The sequence below is a fragment of the Neovison vison genome, chromosome 8 (genome assembly GCF_020171115.1).
Source record: "Neovison vison isolate M4711 chromosome 8, ASM_NN_V1, whole genome shotgun sequence".
Classification (NCBI taxonomy): domain Eukaryota; kingdom Metazoa; phylum Chordata; class Mammalia; order Carnivora; family Mustelidae; genus Neogale; species Neogale vison.
The window spans coordinates 142,951,624-142,971,890 of NC_058098.1; the positions used below are offsets into that span (position 1 = coordinate 142,951,624).

The following is a 20,267-nucleotide window of genomic DNA, read 5'->3' on the forward strand; positions in this document are numbered from 1 at the left end:
AAAACAGGAGAACTTTGATTAAAACAAACAAACAAACAAAAAACCAGGAGAACTTCTCCCTACCTCCTCCTTGGCATTTAGTAATTCCCTCCAACGTTGCTACAAGCTTGCCCTCAGTCTGAGGGCACAAGCCCCGGAATGTGCTCCCTCCCTCCCTCCCTCCCTTCCAGAGCAGGGACACCCCACCTGCTTCTACTGGTCACTGCCGGTTTGTTGATTCAAATGACAAAAGAAAGAAGGAAGGAGGGAGGGAGAAAGGGAGGGAGGGAAGGAAAGAGGAGGGAGGAGAAGGAAGGAGGAAGCTGGGAACAAGAAAGCACGCCCTCACTGCCCTGTGCCCGGTCTCCAGGACTAACTGGGTTATGCGAGTGACTCAACCAACCTGTCCAACGTTTCGTGGTACAAGATCTGAAACCAGGCGGACCTGGGCTGCTGAATCATTCCCAGGTGTCACCTCATGACCCGAGCTCGCTGTTTCCCGGCATTTTTCCTTCTCTGAGCTGGATGACACACAGAAGGGCCCTGGCGCGCCGGGACAGCCCGTAAACGCCCCCATCACTTCATCCACCATCACGCTCACTTAGGTGCCTGCGCAACGTTTCTGAGCTCCGGGCTCTCGCTTCTGACCACGATGCTGTGAACAGCGAGAGAGCTGGGCGCGGAGAACCTGCCTCCCTAACGTGAACGCCCTTCCTCAACGCGACCAGCCGTGTGCTCGCGTCCTGCTGGGCTGGAGGGAGTCCGTGTCCCGCACGACGAGCACACGGTCCCACACGAGTTCGAGGAGAAACGAAAGAAACGGTAGAAATTAGGATCGACGTAGTCGCACCTTAAGTGTGCGGAAACGTAATTCATTTTGTGTAGGAAGAAAAAAGGAAAAACCAACGTGGGTAAAGTAAATAAAGTGGATAAACCCCACGGTCATCATTCAATGTACTCAAAGAATAAAAACAGCAGCCCCAGCGACTGAGGAGAGCACAACAGAATCTACTGAAACACAAACTGAAACCCCGCGTCGGGGCCGCCGTGTCGCCATCGGGGTGTTTCCTCCTCCTGTCTTCCTGCTGATGACCGGCACTCAGGGTCTTAATGAGGAGGAAGTAGTTGGAATTACTTGCTATAATGAGATTTTGGAGTTGGTCTTTGCTATTTCATGCTCCCTTTCTGTGAACACAGACCCGGCAGTTACGAGACAGACACGGCGCCGTCTGGAGTCCGACGCCAGCACTACTGCTGCTGCGTGACCTTCAGCAAGGAATTTACTATTCCACACCCCACCCATACCATGTACAGAATGGGTTTAATGAAAATACTTACCTCATAAAAAAACAAAAAACCCCAATGCATTGACAACATGTCTGAGTTTAACACTGCGACATAAGCTGATTGGCTTTTTAAAATAAATTCTTTTTTTAAATCATAGTTTTTAAAGAAGCATTTTGCAAACAGCTAATATTCAACTGAACGTTGTAGTATTATGAGGAAATACACACTTAAATATCTCATAATATTTAAAAATTCAACAATTCAATTACATATTAGTGAGCGACAAGCAAACTCCACATCTGGCTCGGCCCACGTTCTCAGCGAGAGCTAAACCGAGCGTGAGGTTCCTGGGTGCTGCCCCGTCACATACGCCGGAAGCACCTGCGTCCGGTGTCGTTCACAAGGAAACCCCTCGGACGCTGTCCTTTCAAGGGCAGAGGGGCGGAATGGGAGACCAGGAACGGAGCTGGGAGGGAGCGATCGTCCGACCGTCTGCAGGAAAACGACGTTGCCCCGTGACCCAGCCAGGAGGCGGCGTCCTGGGCGCAGGACAGAATTCGAGAGGGCCCAGCCGGCCTTCTGTGCCCGGCCCCGGGGCGAGCCAGCCCAGGGGAGCCAGCAGCCAGGATTTGGCACTGGAGTCCCTCCCTCCTCTTAGAACCTGGTTTTTTGTTTGTCCGTTTGGGTTCTGTTTTAACAAGCTCACCGGCAGAAGTTTCCTCTAAGAAATGTATCTCAGGAAATCAAGGTCTCAGACCTAATTTACTTCTGTTCATTTGCTTTAGAAAAATGTGCATTCACAGTGTGGGAGTGGAGGGCTAGAAAGGAAACAGGTGCATTGACCCAAGTGTTCAGTGCTCACCGCGGGGCCACACGGCACCACCTGACCGCCCAGGAGGCCCGAGGGCAGCAGGGACAGTCTCCGCTGGGTCGACCCCTCGTCTGTTGATGCCCAGCCCCAGCCAGGCCCTGCACGAGGCTCCCCTGGGGAACGCCCTTCACTGCTGGGCACGTCGTTCCGAGGGAGGTCATGTCCCCGAGACCACGGAGGCCCAGAGGCCCCCACAGCGGCTACCTCCCCCAGGCGTGCGGGGGCGCGGTCAGCGCTCGCAATGTCCACACGGCCGGCAGCCGGCTGACCCCAGAACTTTCTACCCTCCTGGTTAATTTCTCCCTCTTTCTTTCTTTGCTGCTTTCTAGGAGGGGGAGGGGAGGGTTTCTCCCGAACGCTTGTCTCATCCGCATTCACCCTCCGTCCATTGCCCCTTTTGCATCTGTTCTCATCTCTTCTTCTGTTTTCTGTATCTTCTGGGAGAACTCTTCAAATTTGTCTTTGGGTCTGCACTTGCAATTTGAAGAATGCTATTTTATATGCCCAAATTAGCTGCTATCACAGTCAGACACTCCAGTTCGTTTTGGTGATTACCTGTGCTCCTGAGGAGTTGGAGACCAGGTCTCACCACTGTGCCGCTGCGACCGCGGGGCCGGAGTGAGAACGGACTGAAGGTGGGGTGGGGGTGAAGGAGGAAGGGGAGGAAGGAAGAGAGGGAAAGAGAGAGGGAGACAGAGAGAGAGGACGAGGGAGGGGGAAGAGAGACACTCTCTACCATTCCTGCTTCTAGGTTGGGTGCAGCAGGGCAAAGGGAAGGGCCTCACTGGGGAGGGCATGCGACGCTCACAGGTCACAGGGCAACGGGGCAATGGCAGGGTGGGGTGGGTGAGGGGAAGCACCTGGCCCCGCCCTTGCAGCGCAGCCCAGGCTCTGGGGACTCTGACCCCGGAGTCCCTGCCGGTGCCAGGTCACCGCATGCTGCCTTCTCTAGAAACCCCGGGAACCCCATGCTCCTGTAGCCCCGCCCTCCGCGCTGCAGGAGGGTGAGGCAGCTTCCGGGGGAATCAGGGAAACACAGCGGAGGCCGACTTTAAAAGACAATCAAAGAAAGATCTTCATGATCAAGGGAACAGCCGACCTGCTAACAGAAAGCCACACGCGAGCACGGCGGCGTCCCGTGTGCGCACGCAGAGACCCTGCGCTAGCTACGTGCCCGTCTGTGTCTGTTCACACGGAACCGTTCTGCACCCCTGCGTCGGAGTCCGTGGCTCGCCGTCCCAGCTGCGGGGCTCTGACATAGGTCAGCCAGGGCAGCTCTAATTAAAGCAGACCCTCATTTTCTTAGTGCGGAGCTCACCACACAGATGGCAATTAAAAAGCATCTATCTGCTTGAATTACAATTTAAAGGAGGTGATACCAAAACCTTGCTAATGATGAGCCCGAAGGACCAGCTACAGCTGTGCCGCCCTCGCTTGGAGCAGCAGGGAGCAGAGGCTGGGTCACCGGGGGCTTCGCGGGAGCTGGCGTCACAGGAACAGGAACAAGAAGGGCCATCACTGGGCTCTGGAGACACCCCCCCCCCAATCGCCTTTAGGTGGCCTGCCTCCACCTTCCCACCATGTGGTGAGGGCTGTGGCACAGCCGGGCCCTCGCGCCCCACCTGCCGAGCTTGGCCACACAGCCCACCGCAGCAGAGGACACCTGACTCAGAACATGTCCGCTTGCACTGGGACCGTCACCAGCAGGGGTGAGCTCTGGCCCGATCACTTGCCGGCCAGGCCCCATGGGACGCCCGGCCGCTCGGAATCCCCGGCTCCGTTTCTAGCGAGGGGACCGTACTTCCTGCCCGCTGTGGTTGCGGCGAGCGACAGGGTTGAGCGGCCGCCTCCGTTCCCCAGGGACACGGTCGCTAGCAAGAGTTCGTGCCAGGGCTTCAAGTGCTTACGATGTACTTCGCAAACAAATACTGGGTTGCCAGACTGCCCGGAGGCTCTGCGGACAGCCACAAAGCACAGCGGACAGGGACAGGCACGGAAGAAGAACCCAAATGTGGACGAGCCGGCGATGGTGGGAGCCTCAGAACACGTCCGTCTTCCCTCACTCCTCTACCATCGCGCCACACTCCTGGCCTATCAGTGCGAGGGCAAGGAGGAGTCTGAGTTCCGGACAGAGGACGCCTCCTGGGTGGGCCTGCTTTCAAGCTGTCCGCCCTGGCTTAGGAGTGGTGGCTAGCCCCGGGCGGAGCCGCTGATTTGCAGGTTAGACAGGTGCAAAGCGTGGGTTCGCATCCGGTGTCAGACGCTGACTTCATTATCTGCATTTCTCACACAAAGGAACTAACTTGGGGAACTTAGGCAAGGCCAAGGACGATGCCCAAGGTCACGCAGACGAGGGAACAGGTTTGGTCTCCAAGCCCAGGGTCCTGGCCCCTGGCCTCTGCTGTAAGATGAGACGCAAATACATGCTCAGAGCACTCAGGTGTCCCGGGTCACACCCAAGCACCGGGGACAGGAGCTCCTGCCCTCCCTCCCTGGAGGCTCTTTGCCGGCCGGGTTTGTCCGGGCTGCTGCCGGGGTGCTCAGCGGGGAGCGCCCACGCAAGCACGCGCCCCGGCCGCTCCGCCCCAACTGTAGAGACAGAATTACTTCATTTCCAAGCGTGAAGTGCGATCAGAGTTTACACACTCTACAAACCGTTTTTGCTCCACAACAGCTGGAAGCATTTCCGTGCAGGGAGCTGAAGGTCAGATCTGTGGTGGGTTACGGTCCGTGACCCGGCGCGTGACTTCCAGAACGACCCCGCCGCGAGCCGTCAGTGCCGTGTGCTCCCCCGAGGCAAGCGCGCTCCGCTACACACTTGAGTGTGTTTCCCTCTCACGCACACGTCCTCGTATTTTCCGGCGTCGGCAACGTAGCAGATGCTGGCGCCTTTTGAAGTGGCCTCAAGCAGTTAGTCACGAAACGTGTGACCGTGCGTGCTTTCCCAACAGGGACGCCCGTGTCTGCTCTCATCAAATGTCCTTCGAGGGGAGTTTGTCTTACAGCCCCTGCGTCTGACCTTCTGCCTTCTCTGTCCTCTGATTCACCGACTGCATCCTTTCCCTCCTGGATTCTGCCTTCTGCAAGGACCTGTCCTCCCCCTGCGCACACACAGCAGACCTCCCCAGCCTGTCACTGGTCTCTCGGCATTGCTTACGAACTGCGGGCCAGACGGGAGAGGCTCGCCTCCTCCCTCTGGTCTTACAAAGTCTCAACTCTTTGTGCTGCATCCAGAAGGGCCTTACCTGCTCCAAGGGACAGAGCTTACTCCAGGCCTTCCTCCTAAGTCCTGCCGAACCACCAGCTGCTCAGGCTGACTTGTGATGGTCGAGCAGCGGGAGCGGCCCAGGGACTGCGGGTCCGGGGTCCACAGCGGCTCCGGAGCAGCGGCCCTTCCAGACGGAGACTCCTCCCGCAGAAAACCCCGTGTGCAGCCCAGCCTCTGCCAGACAGACGCGGGGACCGGGATGGACAGAGGGCGAGGGAAGACAGACAAACGGAGCCAGGGGTGGGCACTGAAGACAGACGTGGCCGTGGGACCTGGGTGGCATGGGAGGGCTCCCCCAACATGGGGACACTCGGGTTCCCCCCGGGAGAAGGAGACATGGCTGAGTGAGAAGCAGCGAGGACTTTTCCAGACCAAGGAAGCAGCAAGTGCACAGGCCCAGGGGGAGACAGAGGTTCAGGCAGAGAGACAGGTAAAGGCCGCGGACAGAGCATCACAGGGTCACACAGTCACTAAGGAGCTCTCGGTTTTATTCTGAGACACTCAGGTTTTCTCAAGGCTTTGCGTGGTGGGGGCACAGCATCCAAATCACTGGTAACAGCCCCTCAAGCCGTTGTATATGCCACCCGGAAACCAGAGAGCAGGAGTGAGGGCACCGTGGTACTCCCTGCCCAAGACCCTGTAGAGACCGAGGCACTGGGAGGGACAGGGACACGTACTGAAGTGTCGGCACGTGGAGACCCACCAGGACCGAGACCCCACGTCTGCGCAGAGGGAGGACCACTACGGTGAGTCTCAGATGCGGAGATGCTCCGGGTCTAGGCGCACAAACCCGAGTGTGGACACGTGAGCCCCACAGCAGACCCCGGGCTTCGCCAACGCACCGTGGCCGGGATTGCTGCCTGGAACTTGGAACGCTGGTGCACAGGCCGCACTTCTCCATGGGAGCCCTCAGCACAGTCTCCTGGTTACACGTAGCATTCCTCCAGGGGGATGGGATTCCTCTAGCCTGCAAACAGGTAAGAGCCCCATCCGCCCAGCGAGCACACCTGCCGCGGAGTGGTCGGACAGGCAGGGGAAGCTCCCAGCTGCCGAATAACGTCTCGGATCAGTTTAAATGCCCTTCATTGTACGGGGCAGTAGTTTCTCTTTGTCAGATTTAGAGTTCCAGAGCAGGGATTTTGAATGGTTTTTAAATAAAAAGAGCCACCAATTTGACCAGGTCTAAGACGATGGAACATGACGGAGATTTCAGTCTTTCTCTTCCCCCTGTGAATCTGTTAGAACTTCCCTGGGATCGGAACGATGTACAATATGTTGATGTATAAGGTCAACCTTCGTCCTTATTTATTGACCTAAACATATCATTCTTCAGCCCGCAAGCCTGACACGGCCACATTGGTTAAATGTAACAGAGAAGATCACTCACCCACGTGTGCCCGAAGTGACAGGGACGGTTCATCGTAAAGGGTTGTTGCCGCTGAGACCTGACAACACACACACGGGTTGGCGCATCCCAAGTCCTTCCCATCCAGGGTTCCCTGATGGGACTCCTGACCGGGCAACTGTCTCCACCGCATGCAGAGAAGAACCACTTCCGTGGTCACCACCACGTCGGACCAGCGTCCTGCACGACCGGGCAGCATTACCAACACTCCTGTAAGTGCTGGGTTTCACTACACCTAATTGTAACGGGGTGAACTGTGTCTCAAAAATTCGTGTGTGCAAGTCCTAAGTGCCACGAATTCAGAATGCGACCTTATCTGGGCACAGGGTCATGCTGACACAGTAAGCTCCGACGCGGCCCCACGTAACGGGGCAGGCCTCCGGCCAGTGTTACTGGTGTTCTCGCAAAAGGAGAGATTTGGATACGGACGCACAGGTACGGAGGATGCTTTGTGACTGTTATTCAGAGACTGGTGCCACATCCACATGCCTGGGACACTGAAGGTCACCAGCCAACCCCAGAAGCCAGAGAGAGGCTGGAGCGGAATCCCCACCATGGCTCCAGAAGTACTCGGTCCTTCCAACACGGGGCCTTGAACGTGGGCTTCCGTCCTGCAGACTGAGGGCCTGGGAGTGTCTGCTGTGGACGGCATCCCGCAGCCCCAGAAAACTCGCACCCCCCCCAACCATCTGTCCACTGTCAGGGTCTCCTGGACCTGGGCTGGGAAGGAAGGGCACGGAACCCCACCCCCCACCCCCCCACCCCCGCACCGCCCCACCCCAGGGTGGATCCCAGCAGAGGCCATTCCAGAGCTCTCCAGCTCCCCGATCTGGTGGGGGCCAGGCATGTGGCCGCCTCCTGCTCTGTCTCCGGAGCCGCGAGTACCGAGGAGCTGGTGGGACGGCACCGACGCAGGCCGGCCCATGAGATGGGCTTCAACAACCTCCTGCCCCTTCTGGAGGAGCGTCCAGAGTCCAGATGCGAGGTCGGGCACTCTTTCCGCCACAGGCAGTAAAGTCAGTAAGGCGCGCGCTTCCCGGGGGCAGACCTTCCTCGAGCACAACACAAAGCAGATTGATCAGACAGGAGGGCCCCTGGTTTCCAAGTCCCTCGATGCAAAGGAACGTTCGGGAGCTCTTGCCCAATTGCTTTCCTTCTCACTGGAGAATGTGGACTCTCTCCCGAGGAGATATTTTACGTCCAAATACTTCCCTCAAAGCACATGCCGGTTTCGCGTACTTCTGAGGTGTTTCGTCCCGACTGTCATCTAAAAATTAACTACGGTGTCTGCTCCCCAACCTGCTCTCCGGACACCGTCCTCTAGATCCGGTCCGCGACGCCGCGTGGAGCCCCTGGCGGCCCCTGCGAGCCCTTCCTCCTGCGGCCGGCGCCATCTCCTCCTGACTCTCAGACCGCCGTCCGGGCCACCGAATCCGGCGTGACTCTGGCCTGGGCCTCTGCGGGTCTCAGCGCCGCTTACTGCTCCCTGCATCTCTGGCTCAACGACGCGGCTTTACCCCGGAGTCCAGCCCTCTGTCAGCTGCTCTCCCGAATTCCGGGCACCTGCCCCCTTTCCTCGCCCAGACACCTGCCATGCCCCAGGCTCTTCCTGCCGGCCGAGCCCTGGGACCCCCACTTTGGGCCGGGACCCCCAGCAGCACTGCGTTGGCACCTCTCCTGGCAGGACGCCGCCCTCAGCCCTGTGCTTCTCCCGCCCCATCTCCGCTGGCGGGACCGGAGCTCTTCCGTCTCCCCGTCCCCGCTGCCCGTCCCCGCTGCCCGTTCCCACTTGTGTTGCCGGGTCGGGCCCGTGTCCGCGCCGCCGGCTCCCTCACCGGCTCCGGCCGCGACTGCCTCTGCGGCGGCCGTCCCAGGAACTCAGTGGTTTTCCACTAGAATTTTTCACTTTTAAAATCTTCTACAGAAACGGACACTTTCTAGAGGTGGCGTAAGCTCAGAAGCCTCCGGGAAGTGGGGTGACGGGGGGTCCCCCGGGTGGTGCTCACTTGTTCACCGAGTCGGCCACTGTGCTTCACAGAGCACAGCCCAGCACAGGTCACGGGGTCCCCCACGGGGTCCCCCGTCCCACAGAGTCACACCTCGCCGTCCCCATCCGAGGACCCACCTGCTTCCCACACCGTGAGACCCAGGCCCACAGGCGGCCTTTTGTTTCCCCGGCAAAGTGCTTCACGCAAGAACGTGCACAGCAGTATTTCCTTAAAAACCAGCACAAGCAAGAAACACCCAGGCTGGTTTTGACCTAAAAAGGACACAGACAACGTAGAAGATCAACAATGTGATTTTCCTCATCAAGCGGAACAGTCTGGGGAATTTTGAGCTCTTTTGAGAAAAGCTCTCTGGTTGTTTCAACAGAGAAATAAATACGCGCCCGCTGTCCTGCCGGTGCAGGGAAGGCTCCCGGGTACCCTAACCTGGAGGACGGGACAGCTTCTACGCTCACCAGGGGCTTCCGGGGGCATTCGCATACATTAGCATACATTAGCATACATTTGCATGGAACATGCCTGTCCCCCTCAGCTCCCAAACCTGCATACTGGATAGATTTTGTAAAAAGACAGTGTGACCTACGGCAATTATATTCAAACCCAATATTCAGAACAAGACTCGTGAAGCCAAACAAAAATCTAAAAACAATCCGTTACATGCCTGATTAGGAAAAAGACAGGCAGAGCCTCGGCCGGAAGCGGAAACCCAGACAGCCTTTCCGTCAGCGCCCGCACAGCCCCGCTGGGCTGAAGACACACGTCCCGGCTCCACGACCAGCTGTGCTCCGAGCCAGGGGCTTGCGCGGGGCTCTCCAGCCTTGCCACTGCAACGAAGTTGTGGCCTGGGTCTCACTGTCCCCCTGGACACGTTCCCTGCCAGCCTGAAGGAACATGCACCGAGGCTCTGCTGGGGGGACGTTAGGTCACACGTGTCTCCACTGCTGTCCTGACAAGGGTCTGAGGAGGGTCTGTGGGCGTCTGCAGGGCCTGCCGGCACCAGAGGGGTGGGGAGGAGGCTCCGAGAATGTGGCACGGGGCTGGTGGCTGGACGGCTGATGGCGGCGAGGCGCGGAGAGCCTCTTAGAGAAGCCCTGGGGTCCTGAGCCGGACGCTGCAGCACCCACTGGAAAGCTCGGTGCCCTTCCCAGGGCTCGGGCTTTCTGGGGCTGGTCCTGGAGGTTGGCCCGGAGGTAAAGAGGCCTCTGGGTCTTCGCTGGTAGCACCCAGTGCCATGGCCGCTCCGGGGAGGATGTGGCGTCGACCGCCCTGACTCACGGTATCCTCAAGGCTTTCCTAAATGGCGTCCTAGCCCACAGCTGGTCACCCTTCAACACCAGCAGAGGAGTTTTTGGGAACCGGCTCCCCGACCTTGGGAACGGCGGAGTCATCCTCCATTCTGGGAGCGTGAAGTGCTTTTCACAGAGTGTGAGCGCTCCGGTCACGACCAGCACAGCAGAGAGAACAAAGAGCCAGAGGGCGACGGAGAAGCACGGCACGTCTCTGCCGTCACGGAGGCCAGCTCCCCTCACTGGCTCCAGGACGGAGGCTGGCGCTACCAGGGGTGGGGCTACTGCACGGGAGTAACATCTCCAAGCCCGTCCGAGACGGCGCATGGACGTGCACCTCCGCACGAGGGAAAGCCCCTGCGTGGGGCAGGCAGGTGTCCGCCCGCGTCCGGAGACTCGGAGGCTGGGCAGGCAGAGCCGAGCCGCGTGGACAGCCAGCCCCAGCGGGAGATCAGACGGCCGTGCGATCGCTCCGTTCAGCTTAGCAGGACCGGACACACACAACATCGTCTTTGTTGTAGCCTAAAAAGAGGTTTAAATGTACCTGGGATCACACACCTGTTGGGCGGTTCCCGAGGGTGATGAGTGAGTGACCAGAAGGTCACCTGAAGGGAAGGCTGGGGCCAAGTACAGAAGCACATGACGACGAAGGAAACATGGAGGACACCCGACAACGGCTGAAACCAGCGACGTGTAAAATGGCACCATCAAGATCATATAACAGAGAGGACCTTTAAAAATTGAGCTGATTATATTACTACATTAGAAGGACAAATGAAGAGGGACGCCTGGGTGGCTCAGTGGGTTAAGCCGCTGCCTTCGGCTCAGGTCATGATCTCGGGGTCCCAGAATCAAGTCCCGCATCGGGCTCTCTGCTCAGCAGGGAGCCTGCTTCCTCCTCTCTCTCTGCCTGCCTCTCTGCCTACTTGTGATCTCTCTCTGTCAAATAAATCAATAAAAAATTTTTTTAAAAGAAGTCCAAATGAAAAAATAATGTAATCTACAGGAAAGCACAAAATAATAACCAGCCAACACCCTCTGCGGTCAGCTCAAGGTGGCAACACCAGCCAAGGGTCCAAGCTCACCCACGCAGGGCCCCTTTTTGTCAGCGGTGTGATGGGGACCCAGTTAGGGGACCTCTGTGTGACTTCCTGCCTCAGCTGGTAAAGGGGGAGGGTAAGACCACCCTGTACACCACGGTCAGGGTTAGAAATGGTGTCAATGCCCAGAAGCCTCCTACAGAGAAGCCTGCGGACACGCGGTCGCTGAGATGACGAATTTAGATCCGCTTTCGGCTCTAGAGAGCAGCTGTGAAGACCAAAGCCCGTAAGAGAGGAGCCATCGGTTCCGCGCGGATGACACCCATCGCCAAGCCCGTCATCTTGTAGAACTGACCTTTTGTCACATCTGGGGGCACAGTCCCGGGTTATGCAAGAAAATCATTCCCAATGATACATCGCCACGCCCCCAAGGAGTGTCTGGCTGTCTGCGTCTCGCCGTCCTCGTCGGGGGCTTCTGGAGGCCGGGGCTGCACACAGAAGGGGAGGCTCGGAGTCCGTGCGGATGCGAGGAGCAGGAGGAAGGGCCGGTCTGACAGCACCCAGAAGTGGCAGATTTCACCCCACTCTGCACCAGGAGAACTGGTTTTTGATTCAAGACACACTTGGTGTGTGTGAGAAGACCGAGTTTCACGGCAGGAACGTTGCTCTTGTCCCGTGAAGATTAGACTTTGCCGGGAGACAAGGCTTCTAAGCTGACTTTGTTAAGGAAACCTTCTTTCTTTGGTGCCACGGTCTTTACTGGGAATCCCCGTGAACGCAGCCCCAGGCCAGCTGCCAGGACAGAGGAAAAGCCCTTAAACGTTCCAGGATGCCACAGTCTCAGGGGGAGTCCGGAACCAAACCGCCCACGACCCCGTGTTGACGGGGCACGGACGGGGCGGCGGAGCGAGAAACCGGCGGCTGAGCATCGGGAAGTGCCGTGGCGGGAGGGCAATCGACGGGTTTTGAACAAGACTCCAGGAGCTTCAGTTTCTTTCTTTCTTTCTTTCAAGATTTTATTTATTCATTCGACAGACAGAAATCTGAAGTAGGCAGAGAGGCAGGCAGAGAGAGAGGAGGAAGCAGGCTCCCCGCTGAGCAGAGAGCCCGATGTGGGGCTCGATCCCAGGACCCCGAGATCATGACCTGAGCCGAAGGCAGCGGCTTCACCCACTGAGCCCCCCAGGCGCCCCGAGCTTCAGCTTCTTCTGTCAGACGGAGCATGAGAACGGGTGCCCCTTCAGGCTCTTTCCAACCAATGTTCTAGAGTTTCAGAAGACGCTTCCAGGTGGTCAGCAGCTCGGAGGGAAGGACTCTGGTGAAGATGCCCGAGAAAGGTCGGCGCTACAAGGCGCCGTCACACACGGCAGCCCTCCCGCTACGGACTCAAGCGACGAGCACCTTCCCGTTGCCCACAGACACACACGGGCCGCGTCCACACACGCCCGCCCGCACACACCCCTGTGCACGCACACGTGAAAGCCTCACTGGAAGCGCCCTCCATGCGTGGTCTGAGCTAAACCGGAATCCTGTTTTTAGGCATGGAACAGTGCAGGTCCCGTCTCACTGGAAAGAAGCCCAACACTGCCGTCAACGTGGCTCACCGAAGAGCGAGCCAGCACTTACCAGCTGCTGGTGTGTCGCTGTGTTTTGACCAAATACGTATTTTTATGTCTCAGATGAGGAGAAAAGAAACGCACGCCCCCTGCCGGGACTGAACGTTGGAGCTGACGTTCCGCGCTTATTTGCGCTTTCGTCATTGGAGTCCGTCATGTCTTTCCTCTTAAGACAGTGGCTCGGGGGCGCCTGGGCGGCTCAGTGGGTTAAGCCGCTGCCTTCGGTTCAGGTCATGGTCTCAGGGTCCTGGGATCGAGCCCCGCATCGGGCTCTCTGCTTGGCGGGGAGCCTGCTTCCTCCTCTCTCTCTGCCTGCCTCTCTGCCTACTGTGATCTCTCTGTCAAATAAATAAATTAAAAAAAAAAAAAAGACAGTGGCTCGGAGCGCAAACCACCGTCCCGCCGCGCGCCGCGTCCGACCGTCGGTGAGCGCCCGGCTCAGCGTGCTTCAGGGTACCCCGGTGTGCATTTCGGGGGCGGAGCCGTCGGCCTTCCCCCTCGCCCTTTCACTCCCTCGACCCGTGTTCTGTTTTATTCCCAAACACACACCGATCGTCTGCCACTTGCCGGCGGCTCTCGTAGCTGCTGAAGATGCACAAACGGGTCGGGGAAGGCAGCTGACTTAACTACAACTTTCAACAGTAAGTCTTTGGGACACTCTGGGTTTAGCTTTATCAGGACCGTATGCGTGAGGCTGAACGGAGATCCTTAGAAATGAGGCAGGGCCGGCAGACGCAGACCTGCTCCGGAGCGTAATGGGGTAGAGTTCTGTTAATTCGGAAAGTCTCCCTGGACGTAGCGGAGGACTGCGGCTCCGTCTCCGTCCCGGTCTGACGGACGTTAAGCGGTGTCTGCGTTCGGTCCTCCAGTCAGGACCGCTGCGTTCAGTGCACAGGCTGGCTTGTTTCTCACTTTTCGAAATGAAATCAGATTAGGTGCACAAGGCGTGCTGATAACAGCATCCGTTCCTAGTATCTCACGCTGTGAAGACATCGCTATTCCATCAATATTCCGAGTATTAAGTATTTGTATGACTTCAGGTCTTAAATTATCTACCTTTTCCCAGCAGCTCTAATACACAACACATCCACTAAGTTCCAACGAAAACAAGCCTTTACCTTTAGAAATGAACATTTATTTTTCCATAAGCTTTAGAGATTTGGCCTGTCGACATCACCGAGTCCTAGGACACCTTGGCCCCTTAGGATGGCCCGTGTCCCCATGACTTCACAGTAGCCCCGACACTGCACCGGAGCAGCAATCATCAGGAAGCAAAGCGTCTGGGAGACGTACCGCAGACCGGAGACAAGCTGTGTCCCCTGATCATCCATTTCAAAACTGCTGGGAAAACCCTAGCACACGGCAAACGGAGCGCACTCCCCACGGTCCCAGGCCTGGCCGCCGGACGGCGTGCTGGCGGGCCGCCCCTCTGCGGGGCTCCACCCAGGGCCTGGGACCCTGGGCTCCACATCCGTCTGTCCACGGTGCTCCTGCCTCCAAGGCACTTAGACATCAAGAGGAAAAGAACCTCGGGTTTCAATATTGAGGACAACATCAGGAATTAGCATTTTTAAATAAATTCTAGGTTTGCACCTTGCGAAAGCAATTGTGTTTCCCGCTGTATTCTAATAGTGATGAGGCCCAGTGGGAGAATCTACCAGAAAAACCCTCCCAGGAAAGGATTTGCTGTCCCGGCTTTTTGTCCCCTGCTCGGCCTGGTTTGAAGGACACAGTGATAGAACAGTCTCACGTGGGGTGATTGTGTGCCCTAGACGGTCCCATTTTAGACGTTTCTCCCGAGGAAGCTGTGGTTCCCCATGGTGCCCCATTTGCATTTTGGACCATAGTCACAGGGTGGCGGTTAAGGCAGGGCTGCCACTGACGGGAAGGCCTGCGTTCCCAGCAACGAGGCGGGGAGCACACGCAGGGGAGAGTCTGGGCTCTCACTGAAACACCTTCGCAACTGGCCATAAGGCATTAAATTCCTCTTACTTCAAAAACGCAACAGAAGGATTAAGTCCTTGCACCCTGGTTTCCAGAGTCCTCCGAGCCCCGAGGGGGGACCCGTTCAGAAGAGATTGCCGCTACCGACACGGGTCAGATGCTCCGATGTACTGAGTGTGAGGCCCGCGGGTCCCCCAGTGTCACGGGTCCACGAGGCGACTCCTAATTTGAGCCACAGCGTCTGTCGCCGTCCAGTCTTCTTCACGTGGCTGGGGGAGCCCGTCCGTCGCCTCGTCCACATGAGACACACGGAGCTGCCCTTGCTCTCGGTCACCCTGTCAGCGATCGTCACGGCTTCCTCTCCACAAGACGGCGCACGTCATTTCTCCCTCATCCGTGCGGTCGGGCCAGCCCACGCCGCCTCCCACGGCCACCAGAGCCCGAGAGCCCAATCTACAACCTGTTTTGGAACCAGACTTAAGACACGAGTACGCTCCTGGCGCCGCCGTCCCTGAAAGCTGTCAGCGGTTTCCCACTGCACTTCCACGCGGGGCTCCGTGGGAGATTACGGCTCTCCGATGACATGGCTCTTCCTTTCCCATCTCTCCGACCTGCCCGGCAGCCCCAAGCTCCAGCGAAGGGGTCTTGGTTCGGCTCCATAAGCTTGTCTCAGTTCCGTCGCAGGGTCTCTGCTGGTCCCTCCGCCTGAAACACTCTCCGCACACTTGTCTGGGCACCAACTCCTTCCCCTTCGGCCTCAGCTTAACTGCCTTCCCTGGGAGAGGCATTTCCAAGTCCCCATTCTGAGAATACACCTGCCATCGGCACTGTCCCCTGCTCACCACTGGCTCCGTGAACAACACACTTAATGCAACTTGCAAGCGTGTTCTGGGTCCCCTTGCTCGTTTTCTGTTCGCGTTGTCCCCGGACAACCAGGTCCTGCCCCTGCTATGCTACAGCTCCTGGGGCAGAGCGTGGCCAGAGTGCTCTGCTGAGGCCAGGGGCACCTCTTTCTCCCATGACGGAGACGATGCACCTGCTCAGAACAAGCGACAACTGGGTTCCGGTGATACGAATGATCAGTTGGTCCCCCGCGTCCCTCTGTCCCCTCCAGCCCCCAGCCGGGTTCTACACTGCCTGACACGGTGATCATTTTGTGTGACTGTCTTGTTTTCCTCGTCAGATCAGAAGGTCCTGGAGAGGAGGGTCAGGCCATCCCGGACCCTGCGCCGCACGATCACCCAGACGGGGAGCACTCCCGGGACTAAGAGCATGTTTGCCGGCGGAACGGCGACATTTCTCGGTGTTTGCCTCTCACGGGAACGCTGGAGCTGCAGGCGCTAAGATTCACCTTCTAGGAAGCATGTCCCTTGTTATGACCTGTTGTCCCCTTACAACTGGCTTCAGTGGGCAGAGTTCCAAGATGCCCTTTAAACCCAAACTTACACGGCAGAAACTTCAAGTGTGTCCTCGGCAGAACAAACCGCCCATGTCCCGCAGTGACCGCTATGCTTTCCGCTCCGGTGAACGGGACCCCCAGCCGACCAAGGCTGCAGCCAGGCCCTGGACTCCTCCCCGCTCCTGCTTCCTCCCCGCCGCCTCCCTGCGTCCCTGATTCAGCGCCCGCTGTTGTGTCTCCGTGCATCCACTCCTGTCCGGGCGCCCTACTTGCTTGTCTGTGTTCCTGTGCTGTGTTCTCGCCCCTCCTGCCACCAGCGGTGTCTTCAGGTCGGGATTTCATGCTGTGGACTTCAGTCACATGCATGGCTGTGCTGCTGGTCCACTGCCACGTTTCCCAGCGGGCTCCCACAGCCTTCAGAGCAAAGCCCAGCTGCCAACACCTCCTGCCAGGGGGCTAGGGCGAGGCCTACCTCCCTTGTTTCCAGCACACAGCACAGCAGCCCGGCAGGATCCTAGCTCCCTGGTGGCTGCTGGTCTCGTGGCTTCTTTAGTTCTAGCACTTGCCCTGCCCTTGCTTCACTGCCCTGTCCTTGCTTTGGAGCTGGGACTTAGTGGTCACCATTTCTACCTCTCAGCATACCTGTCCTCATCTGGGTCAGACGTGACTTTATGACCATGAGTATCGTGATGCCGGCCATCGCCCCGCCACCCCCACCAACTCTGGACGGCAGCGTGCAAGCTCCCAGCTTATGCCCGCACTCTTCCTGGCGTCACCGCAGTGAGAATGGAAACCTGCACACAGAGGGTCGCCAGCAAGGGCTTCTGGCTGTGCACACGGCGCTGGGTGCACGCTAGCTCCCGTGGACACATGGGGCTGCGGAGCGCGATGCACAAGTCTCCCCCCGCCCCCCCGTGCATCATGGCCTCAGTCCGGAGCACGGCACGAGTATCCGACGAGCCGTCATCTCTGCTTCCTGGCTTACAGGGTGGAGAGCTGACGTCAGACGGGAGGTGTGAAACAGAGCTCACGAAAGGCCAGAGATGTGGACGGTTGAGAGGCAGCATGACGGATGATGAAGAACAGAGAGAACTTGGGACCTCGGTGAGGGTCCCCACCCATGGAAACGTCAGACACAGAGACCCGCGGGCGGGAGCCTGATGTGCTCTAAGGAGAGACACGATGCATCGGGGCCTGGAGTCCGGCTTCCGCAGGCCTGGGGCCCCGACGTGCTCCCCTCAGCGTGGACATCCCTGCGCGGCTGGTGTCGGGCCTCCCGGGATGTGACGGGATGATGGCAGGTGCGGGAGCCTGAGAAGCACCAGCCAGGGCCACTGTTGTGTGCCTCTGTCCGGCCCCGATGCGGGTTCTCACGTGTCCCCGTGTCACGCTCGCGCACAGGCGCAGACAAGGCGCAGACGGCGTCTTTCGTCCATATCTGACTGTAAGTCACTGCACATGAAGTCACGCCGCTGTCCACCACCATCGTGATGCGCCACCAGAAAGACATGGGCCTGAAGTTATGGCCGGAAACTCTCATCAGCCATCGTGGGAACGCGTCGGATGCGCATCCACTGTCAGACTCCCCTCCGGCTGTCCCCCGACTCCCAGCCACAGGCACCTGAGGCTCTGAGCACACCACAGGGGAGGGGCAGAGGGTCCACACTCGAGATTCGCAAAGACAGGCTCTGGGAGCGGCTGCTGTCCCTCGCTCGGACGTAGGGTGGAATGAAGCGTGTGCTCAGGATTTCAGAATCTCCAGACACGACCGAGCCCAGCTCAAGGGCTGGCCTTGAGATATGAACAGACCCTCGTTTAACCCACTGTTGGAAGGGACAGTCTGAGCCTGGCCGTACCCTCCCCATATCCTCGCTCACGGACAGGCCAGCCCTTCACAAAGGATTGGTATCCGCAGGGACTTAAAAAATAATTCAGTTCACAACAAGGACTCGGTGTCCCCGGCGCTCTCCCCCGCCTCAATTTAGGGACGCCGAGCAGAGCGACACTCCGGCAGGTAGACCTGACCCACGGAGTCTGCCGGGTCGGTGCCCTAATTGGACGTCTTGCAAGACGATGGCACACGGAGGAGGCGTTGAAACACGTGAGTTTAGAAGCCTGTTTCCGGTCCATTTCCACGTAAGTGAAGCGCGCCAGCGGCCTGAGCGCAAGGCAGGGTAACACGCCAGCCGCCCAGGGTCGGGAGGAAGGAGCCAAGCCTTGAGCAAGGGACGCGACAAAGCAGAGAAGAGAACGGTTTCTCCCCCGCCTTCCCACGTGTAAGACTGCTGCAAGCAGCTCCCCTTCGCGCCGGGAGAAGTGCGCGTGCAGATCTCCCGGGAGATGACGGAAGCTCGTGCTCACCTGTCCCCGCGCACAGGGGGCCGTTTCTGAGCCGGCTCCTAGCTGGCGGGCTGCGCGGTGGCGACCGACTGTGCCCGGAAGCGCTCGAGCGGCGGCCTCGGGTGGCCCGGGGAAGGTCCCCGCGGGACAGCGCAGGGGCAGAGCGCAGGCCTGCAAGTGACGCCAAGACCGCCCTCCACGGCGTCCGGCTGCTCTGGAACAGCACGAGCAGAGAGACGGAGAGACCCACAGCATGCGGACGGTCCGCCCCGCCTCTCTGCTCTCACAGGACAGCAGGCGACGTGATGTGATCAGCTCAGCGGTCCCCTTCCCCGTCCCCTGCTCATACAGTACCACTCCGAACGCACTGGAAACGAGACAGATTGCCCCTTTCCCAGATAAGGCCTGCTTTCTGACCACAGTGCCTTTGCTCCTGCTGGCAGACATTATGTCCCTCACGAATTACTGCATTATCAGGATCTCCAGGACTCGTTTTCCTTCCAGGAGCCTTGCCTGTCTCTGAGGTCAGCACCGACATTATCTGCCACACCCCTTCCCCCATGCCCACACCCCTGTCCACTCGGAAACTTCCATGGAGCCCCTCAACTCCTGTGGGAAACCGTCAGCTCCTCTAGCCTCAGCCGTCCGGCATGTCTTAGGAACCTTCTGCTGGTTCTGCACGCGGCTCACACACAGTCTGTCCACGGACACTTGGTGGAGAGAAATGGGATGGCTTGAAAGAGGAATACGCATGGGACAGGGTTCTTCCTCCCCAAGAGGGCTCGTGCCTTCCTCGGTGGGACCTGGTGCCTTCTTTCCCCGACGTTTGATGCACCAACAAGCCCCTGTGTATAAACACGCTTTCAAATCTGCTCCCGGCACCACCGTGCACTCGGCTTTGCACCGCAAAATTCTTCATTTCACAATATGTTGGGCTAAGTTCATACAAGCTCTCTCATTTAAAAAATTAATTCATACTGTTCTATTGCATAAATACAACACAATTTATTTAATCAGACTTCTGAGGGTGAGCAGCTAGCTTAGGTCCAAAATCCATTCTTACAAACAGGTCCACAATGTGCATCATCAAAGTATCTAACTCGCCTAAAACGCTCACGATGGGACACATGCCACTTCGTTAACTCAGGCCTCACCACAGCGCTCCGAGGTCCACGCCGGCTCCTGACATACGGGGAGGGAGCTGAGGCCTGCAGAGCCCACAGAGAAGTCCGGGTCCTGGAGCTGGTGGGGGCCGGGGGCTGCAGAGGCCGTGCTCACTTGCTGCAGCTTTACGAACACAGAGGCGCTCACGAGGGTGACTGTCCCCACAGGGAGTGTCTAGAAGCCAGGTCACTGGTACGAAGGGCTCATCCCTTCCAAACTTCAGTGAGACAGTGACATTTTGAGTAACTGTGAGTCGTGCCCCCAGTGCTGCTTGGGATGGTGGCTGGCGGGGAAGGACGTCACAATTCCGATGTGAATTTACGGCATGCACGAGGCCGGCATCTTCCTTACTATGAAGCTGCGTGAGCGTGAGCGTTCTCTGAAATGCCCTCCCATGTCTGTGGTCCTTTTCCGCTTCCTGTCCGTTGCTCACCTGACTTGCTCACGAGTCGGTCCCCCTGTTTTGGCTGGGTCTGATGGGTCCTTTGCTGTGTGTTTGTCTTGCTTATTAAGGCAACAATGACATGGCGCATGCACTCAAACGTTCATATTTTATACGTGAGTTTGAGGAGGGAAGGTGCATTCATCTAACGTCTGCGTCATCTTGTAACCCTTTCACGACAGCGACATGTCCTTCACCGTACGCTTTAGCGAAGACGGAC

The 20,267-nt window shown here is 58.2% G+C and overlaps 1 protein-coding gene across 12 annotated transcripts in view; it reads right to left on the reverse strand.

The window, feature by feature from the left end:
- The window catches only part of MYT1L (myelin transcription factor 1 like), a 393,417-nt gene that overhangs the window by 142,023 nt on the left and 231,127 nt on the right, over positions 1 to 20,267 (reverse strand). The window lies entirely within an intron of this gene.